At 37.9% G+C, this 8,633-nt stretch overlaps 2 long non-coding RNA genes across 2 annotated transcripts in view; one reads left to right on the top strand and one right to left on the bottom strand.

Moving 5' to 3' along the window:
• LOC144375377 (uncharacterized) overlaps window positions 1–4,404 on the bottom strand; it is a 57,692-nt gene extending 53,288 nt beyond the window's left edge. Inside the window, exon 1 of the long non-coding RNA XR_013435113.1 lies at window positions 3,630–4,404. This is a non-coding gene — a long non-coding RNA (uncharacterized LOC144375377). The remainder of the gene's footprint in view (window positions 1–3,629) is intronic.
• Window positions 406–5,352, top strand: LOC144375376 (uncharacterized). Its single transcript, XR_013435112.1, has 3 exons — window positions 406–2,376; window positions 3,681–3,850; window positions 4,830–5,352. It is a non-coding gene; the product is annotated as an uncharacterized LOC144375376 (long non-coding RNA).
• Window positions 5,353–8,633: the final 3,281 nt, after the last annotated feature.

The following is an 8,633-nucleotide window of genomic DNA, read 5'->3' as shown; positions in this document are numbered from 1 at the left end:
TAAGTGATATCCCACAGTACAAAATTTCAGTGTCTCCAGATAATTTTCTTTCAAGAAATCCAGCATTAAAATGCCCCCCGCATTAATTTCTGCATCAAATCCGATAGTTTGGTCTTTCTTAGTTATTTATTTCATAAAGATGAAGCATATTAAACCATGATCCCTGAATTCCTATTATACAAATGGGAAAATTTCCAACAGGTAAAAATTCATCCCAACATTCATTGACTTTTTGCATTTAAGTCCATATTTTAAATTTTGCTTATTTGTTTTAACCATATTTCTAAAACCTTTAAATCATAGGGACCTAACTTTGACTTATTAATTTAATAATATTAACCTTAAGATAAAATATCTAATTCTACTATACAATCACTCTTGTCTGGTCATACAGCTTTTTTTTTTTAATCCCAAAATATGTATTCATTTATGTATATTAGGATACCACCATTTAGAAATTCAATTCTTCAATCCTTTTGCATATACTCCCTAGAAAAATTCTTATATCCCAAGAAGAGGTTCCATTTTGAGCTCTCTTGATTTAACAAGACAGTAGAACAATCTTTCATATTCCTTATAAATTGCCAACCAGGCCCCTATACTACTAGGACAACAAAGGAGAAAGAAATTGTCTTAAATTAAGGGTCAGAAAAAGGGCACCAAAGACGAAGTTCCCTTACATCATGAATCTGCTTCACTTCCCCTTTAACTGCCCGATAACACAGCCTTGGAAATGGATCTCAACAGTAGTGTCATGATCTCTCATCTGCTGTGGCTTTACTCATGTATAAAGAGCAATCAACTTCTTGAAAGAAAAATTTGCAACCAAATTTGGTTGCCCAAGAGCATATGATTCTGAATCATTTTCCCATCTGTGACACTGAAAGAATCTGGCATTATTGCTTTTTTCTCAAAACTTTGCAATCAAGTCCTTTAACCACGGGGCGTTTACTACTAAGCAACCACACCCCAAACCCACACTCCATAGCTACAAGGGGAACCTGGGGCTTCCCAAGCAGGGGGATACGGAATAGCTGGCCACTATGGTATGACAAAAAGATCACTGGCCTTAAAGTCAAAAAACCTGAGTTTGAATCACAGCCCTGTCATTTACAATCTCTCTAGCTTGGGGCAAGTCACTTAATGTCTCTGAACTTTGATTACATCATCTAAAATCTGTACATAATATGATCCACCTCACAGGAGTTTTCCGAGAACAACATGTGAGAACACTTAGCAACAGGAACACTAACAAAGGGAATGTACTCCATGAATGTGTTTATTTATTTTTAAGTTAGGGCTCTGGTTTTCTTCTCTTGTTGTGCAGTAAAGAGTCTTGAACAACTGAGTAGTCCTTTTCCCCTTAGTATCCCCCAGGATCCTGGAGTCTAAACACCATATTTACCTGTACTCAAACAGGAGGGATATAGTAATCAAACACTGTTATGGATGGGGTATGAAATATCCCTCTAAAGCTCATATGTTGAGACTTGGTCCCCAGCGCAGCAATGTACAGAGGTGGGGCTTTTAGGATGTAATTGGATCATGAGGGCTCTGACCTTATCAGTAGATTAATTCATTGTTATCTGAAGGGATTATTGAGAGATGGCCAAAATTATAGGTATTGTGGGAAGAAGTAGGCCACTGGTGGTATGCCCTTGGGAACTATATCTTGTCCCTGACCCCTTCCTCCTCTCTCTGCTTGCTGGTTGTCATGAGCTGGGCAGTTTTCTCCCAACACAGCCTTCCATCATTATACTCTGCCTCATCTCAGCTCCATAGCAATGAAGCTGGCCAACCATGGACAGAAACTTCTGAAACTAAAAGTCAAAATAAACTTTCTCCCCTAGAAGTTGTTTACACCAGGTATTTTGGTCACATCAATAAAAAGCTGACTAACAGTTTAACGCTAAATGTTTACTTTTAAGAGAAGAGAAATAATTTTGTCCTTAAAACTACCTCCAGTAACAATTCAGAGAAATTCTCAAATTCCACAATCATAATTACTTGCCAATCATTATTATGGTACCTGATTGCAGTATAAATGCCTCTGATAGGGGTAAAACATTAACTTTGTTGACCATGTATATATCAATAGGAATGAATGTATGATATAGTGTTTTTTTTTTGTTTGTTTGTTTGTAACAGCCTGAGGTGATCTCTAAGAATGGTTTGCTATGCAGACTCATTCCAGACAACCCCACAAAATCATGCAAATCAATAGGTTCATATCTTTGTATTCATTTTAAGAAAATATGACACTTTTCAGGTCATCAAGGACATGCATATCTGAAAAGCCACCAAGAACCTGAAAGATGTCACCTTAAAGAAGCAACATGTGTCATTCTGCCATTACAGTGGTGGATTGGTGAATTGGTGAGTATATCCAAGTCAAACAGTGAGGCTGGACACAGTGTTGATGGCTTACTTAAAAAATGTACTGACATTTTGCTACACATGCTTATAAATGCAGAGAGAAAAGGGCTTAGATACAGATTCTCTGGTCACTGAGCATACCTAGGTGTACAAAGCCCTCAAGATGTGCCACTGGACATACAGTGCTCATGGCTGGATTAACCCATATGTGAGCTTCCCCTGTCACTTGAGATGATCCTCACTGAAAAGGAACAAATCGCTCCCAAGCCAAAAGAGGAGCAAAAGTGATCCCAGAAGAAAAGGAAGAAACAAAATATTATGGCACAGGAACAAATTCTGCTAAAAAACGCAAATAAAAGTTTAAAAAAAGTGACAACAGTAACTAAAGGATTAATGTAGGTACTAAGAATAAAAGCTACTTTATGATAATTCATTCTGTTTAAAACAAAACAAAACAAACAAACAAAAAAAAAAACAAAACGATGTTGCACTGTTGCACAGACAGTTGCCTTTGACAAACTTAAGCCAAAGTTTGTCCTTGTCCTAGGCATCTCTGCCTACTGTTTCCATCCATTCTCACTTAGCACTTTTTTGGTTTTTTCAGTGCTGGGGATCAAACCCAAGGCTTCACACATGACAGGCAAGCATCCTACCACTAAGCCACATCCTCAGCCTGCTTCAATCCTTCTCCTTGACATCAGTTTGTACCCATTTCTGTCCACTTCTAGGGCCTTCTTGCCCTCCTCATTTCCCCTGCCTCTCCTCTACATAAACAACAATTAACAACCCAAAGCAAAACATTAGAAAGCTTAGCTTAGCTAATGATCAATTCTTTGTCTAATATGAATTCGAACTAATGAACAATGAACCATACTTTCTCAATTTTTTAAAGAGAAAAAAATATATATATATATACATATATATATATATATATATATATATATATATGTATATATATATATATGCCTTAAGTATGACCTTTCAAGTTTAATCACAAAGAATACTAATTACACTTTGCCTCAATCTGGAGTGATCCGAGGTTCTCCAAGCTGGGGCACTTCTGAATCCCCTCTTAAGTTCTGCTTTCTTTGTTAATGGCACCACTTGGCCAGCTTGTTACTTATGCTAGTGATCCAAAAATCATTCTTGAAAGTCAATCATTTCTTATGCTTCATTGTTTATATTATTTATTCCTAATAAAACTCCTCAAATCATAGTGGCTGAAAACAAAAAAGATCTATGATTTCTCTTACCTCTTGGTTGGGCATTTTATCTGCTGACTTCTTCTGGACTCATTCATGCAGATCCCTCCAGCGAAACATTCAGCTAGGATGCTCCCCACTCTGGCAGATGATGCTGGCGATTGGCTAGGGGCCGATCCCCTCCTCCTCTGAACCTCTCTGCCTTGCCAGACTGGCTTCCTTCCATGGTCATCTCAGGCAGTGTTCCACAGGCCAACAGCAGAAGCTCCAAGGTCAGAAGTTGCATGCTTTATTTTTTCTTTGTGGCACTTAACATCCCATAACATGATGTCACCATGTAAATTAGTGGACTTCTTTCTTTATTCTCCCTCACTAGAACACCAGCTCTGCGGAAGCAGGGACTTCATCTTTTCACTTTGATGTCCCAGAATCTAAAATGTGATCTGGCACAGAATAGGAGCTTTACGAATAACTATTGAGTGAAAGTAAGGCTGGGTCTTCCTTTTCCTTAATCACCAGGTCCTTCCAATTTAATGTTCTAAGTCACTGGTTACTAGATATCCACCAATTCTCAAGGGATCCTATAACGATGTCCAAGACATGCTTGCTTAGGGTCCTCTTCATCTCCAGGCTACCCTCCACCCTGAGGATCGTTTCTGAAAAAGAGGACTGACCATGGCACTTTTGCTTCTCCAGAACATCAATGACTCCTTCACTGCCAATAGAATAAATCCCCAAAACTCTCACGATGGAAATTGTTGCCCGAGTGACCCAAATCTCTCTTGCCTGCCCCTGTTCTTCATCAAGCACTCTCATTTACAACCAATAAGGCTTGCTTCCAAAATGCAGGGACCTCCCAGGAAGGCTCTGCCTTGCTGGGTGTTCCAGACTCTTTGATATAATTTGTACTTTTGCACATGCCGGAATATTCTTTTTTTGCTTTTTCTGGCTGGCAAACGCCTGCTTATCTTCAAAATCCAGCAATTCTATTACTTCTTCAGTGAAAGCTTGTCCAACATCTCCTTTCCTGTGAATTTCCTCAGAAACTGAAACTGGCTAAATAGTTTTATTATAATTGTTCTCTTATATGGCTATTGCTTCTACTCCTTCCCACAACAAACTATTATCTTCCTGTGGTTTTTTTTTTCATTTTATTTTCATATTGCATATTAGTCAGGGTTCTCTAGAGGAATGGAATCAATAGGATATAATAATTATAAAAAAAAAGGTATTTATTAGATGATCTTCCAGGATCAGAAGTTGGAGAGTCCTATGATGGCCATCTGCAGGCTAGAGAGCTGGAGGAATCAGTAGCTGCCCAGTCTAAGAAGTTGGGAGTTTTGGAAGAAGAAGAACAAATAATACAGCCCCACTCCAAGACTGAAGACCTAGAAACTCTCTGGAGAATCCCTGGTTGTCACTTTGGAAGAGTGAAGGCGATGGAGTCCAATGTCGTCAGGGATTTGTAGCAGCAGTCCAAGCACCTGCTCAAGAAGAACGGAGCTTGCATCTGCATTTGCTTCTCCTTCTTTCACCCTTTTGTGTTATCCAGACTCCAAGCCTACTGCACTATGTGGCCATATATATGATGGCTCTCCCTTCTATGTTTGCTGCCCCCACATGCCAATCATTTCTGTAAACATCCCAAAGCCTCTTAATCTTAGCATATCTTAATCCAATAGAGTTGACAATTCAGATTAACCATTATACCAGGCAAGGCCTGGCCCAAAATTGATGCTGAACAAATGTTGAATAAATATTCCCAGAGAAAGACTTGGGAGATATCCATAGTAAATGATTCAGTGAAGCTCAATACAACTCAAGATAATACTAAAGAAGAATGCTGGCATTAAGAACAAAGAGAGCTAGAAAAATAACACAACCTAAGACTTTTTTCATTTATATTAAAAATTTAGGCTTCTCTTCAGACCTCCCTTAGAAACAGAAGCAGGCTAGTTCACAAATGCTAACTCTGAGAGTGTAACTTTAGGTAAGTATCTATTCAGATAAACAGTTGTGGAATGATCCCAGAGGTTGTTTTTCCTACTCATTTCATAGGACAATAGGATGTGAAGCTAATGAACTTGAAATGCTTGAAGGTGGGGCTTTGGACCAATGATTAATTTGATTCTGTATGTGCTCTGCTTCACCTTAAGTCCACTCTAGAACTGATGGAAACCAGAAACTCCCAGAGTAAATAAACAATTCCTCCCCAAAACATCCTTTTTCCTACCAAGGTCAACAAATTTCTTAATAAGTATGCATAGTTTTGCTCAATGAAATATTGAAGTGTTCTTCTTGTACACTGATACTGAGAACTTTTGAAACATGAGCTAATATTAACACTGTTATAGTTCCCACCACATAATACCTTTTCTTGTAATCTCTCTATCATGATATTTTTAGTAGAAAGTGAGTCAAATATCCTGACTACCTTGACATTTCTAGCAGAGATTCATGGGCTTTGCTCCGTGAGGTGCCCCAGCTGGTAGGCCTCAAGCCCAGCAACTACTGGCAATTCTCTCATATCCCAAGTCTCAAGACCCTCTATTGGCAAGAAAGCTGAGTACAGAGCCTTCTACCATGCAATTATTTTCCCTAGTCAAGGACAATCAGATCCCAAGGGGGCAGTTTGTATATATTTTTGCTCAATGAAATGTTGAAACTTTTTTCTCGAACAGTTTTTTTGGAAATATACCAACCAGTATTGACCTTGTAAGTACTGAGTTCCTTCTTGGCTCTGATTTCGTCTCTATAATGATTAAAAAAAAAAAAAAAAAAAAACGTATTTTTCAACAAGCATATGGCTAAATGTGGCAAGTCAAATATTGTTTATTTTTCTAAGGAAAATAAATTTCATCAGCATCTTTTGGCCTGTATCAATCATAGTCATGAACATAAAAATTTAGACTAAACTGAATGATTCTAATAAGGCTCTTTCTGCTTTAAAATTATATTACTTTGCCTCCTCCCAAAATAATAATTTTGGTGATAAGTATTAATACTTTCATTAAAACAGATACATTCTTGCCTGAATAGCATCATTGTCTGAAGATGTTATCTATGCCATGGTTAATATATCTCTGTGATTGTTTTGGTCCTAATATAAAAATTATGAGACTGTTATGGTTTGGATCTAGAATGTTCCCCAAAAGCTCATGTGTCAAAAGTTTGGTTTCCCAGGTGATGGCATCATTATTAGGTCATGGTAGAAACTTCGGGATGTGGGACCTAATTGGAAGAAGTAGGTTATTGGGGGCATGTCCTTGAAGGATATTTTGGGGCCCTCCTTCTCTCTCTCTCTCTCTCTCTCTCTCTCTCTCTCTCTCTCTCTCTCTCTCTCTCTCTCTCTCTCCTTTTCAGTGGCCTGGAGGCCCACAGTTATGGAGTGAATCACAGACTGAAACTTTTGAAACCAGGAGCCAAAATAAATCTTTCCTCCTTTAAGTTTATTTTCTCAAGTATTTTGTCACAATGACGGAAAGCGACTAACACAGAGGCTCATGAACAGTCAACATCACTTCCTGAACCAATGGTTTCATCACTATTTCTTATCCTCCCACCCCACTGAACCAGATAAGAACCTCAATCAGATCTAAGAATCCTCTCCATAAAAACTGCTTCTGGTACCCATAAACTAGTGAACAGATTGAAAAAAAAAATCATTTACTATTTCTATTTATCTCAATTAAAGTCATTTCCCAATTTTGGAATAAACATGGTAAGCCATGAGATCAGAGACAGGCAGGAGCCACCTTTTAAATAAAGTATGCCTTAGTCAACACAAAATGACCAACAAAAACAACAACAAAACCCCACAAAAACAAGAATATCAGGACTTAAATTTAAGTCTTATTAAATATATTAATGTATATTTGAAGAAAATCTGGCTGAGAGGGATGAATCAGTTTGAAGGAGGATAAAACAAAAGCCTATATAGAAAATTCACCAAAGATTATTCACCATGTTATAAGAGAGACAGTGAATCTAGGATAACACTCCAAGTACTCTCTTTTCTGGTACAAGGATAGTTCCTTAATCTTTACCAAAATAAGGATGAACTATTCCCCTAAATTATCCAATTCTTATGACCTGAGTCTGGATCCACCAAACAACTTTCTAATTATAACTTCTCAGCTCTGGTACTGAGTTTAAGTTCCTGGGAATCCAACACCAAGGAGCCCTAGTAATCAACATTCCCCATTTAAATGATAAGAGGGCAAAGAGAAATACTTTTTCAGAAATGAATGTTAGTATCAAATCTGATTTAGCCTGGGTTTTCTTTTTATAAATAAATATATCAGCAATTGGATTTATTCATCAATTCCTCTTGAATTTAATCACTGGGGCTATTCCCCAAATATGCCCAGTCATTCACCTGCTGGGCTTATGTAAGATTAGACATCCTGGCCCCTCATGATTGGATGAGGCCATGTGACAAGGACGTATTCATGGGTGGAAGTGATGTATCATTCCTGGGCTAGAGCTTTTAATGGCCAGGAGGAGATTTCCCAGAGCTTTCATTTCCTTTATGATGGTGACTTGGCAACATTTAAAAAGCATGGCTGATTTCTCATGGGCCCTGGAAAAAGGATAGTATGTATCACAGGCATCCAGAGGGTGTCAGACATACCCCAAAAGAATGGATCAGGTAGTTCATTCTAGAGATGACCAAAATGAACATTATTTTGATGTGTTTTTTAACCTGAGGTATATATAGGCATAAATAGAAATGTTTTGCATGTAGCTTTTAAGTTTTTTAATGATGATCAAGAATCAGTATTATGAGCAAGAACTACTTCAGGGCCCACCGAGTCATGAAAACTATTGAAGAATACATGGGGAATTGTGGGCCATGTCAACCAGGCATTTTACAGGTTGTTTCATTTAATCTTTTCAACCATTATCACAGGTATAGTGTATTTTTTTCATCTCATGAAAGATAAAATGAATTCTTGGAGATTTTAGATACTTTGCCCGGGGTTATGAGTTAATGATCAGGTGGTAGATGGAAATTTTATACGCAAGACTGTCTGTGGATATCATACTCTTTCT

The sequence above is a fragment of the Ictidomys tridecemlineatus genome, chromosome 2 (genome assembly GCF_052094955.1).
Source record: "Ictidomys tridecemlineatus isolate mIctTri1 chromosome 2, mIctTri1.hap1, whole genome shotgun sequence".
Lineage (NCBI taxonomy): Eukaryota > Metazoa > Chordata > Mammalia > Rodentia > Sciuridae > Ictidomys > Ictidomys tridecemlineatus.
This window is presented reverse-complemented; position numbering and strand designations above follow the sequence as displayed.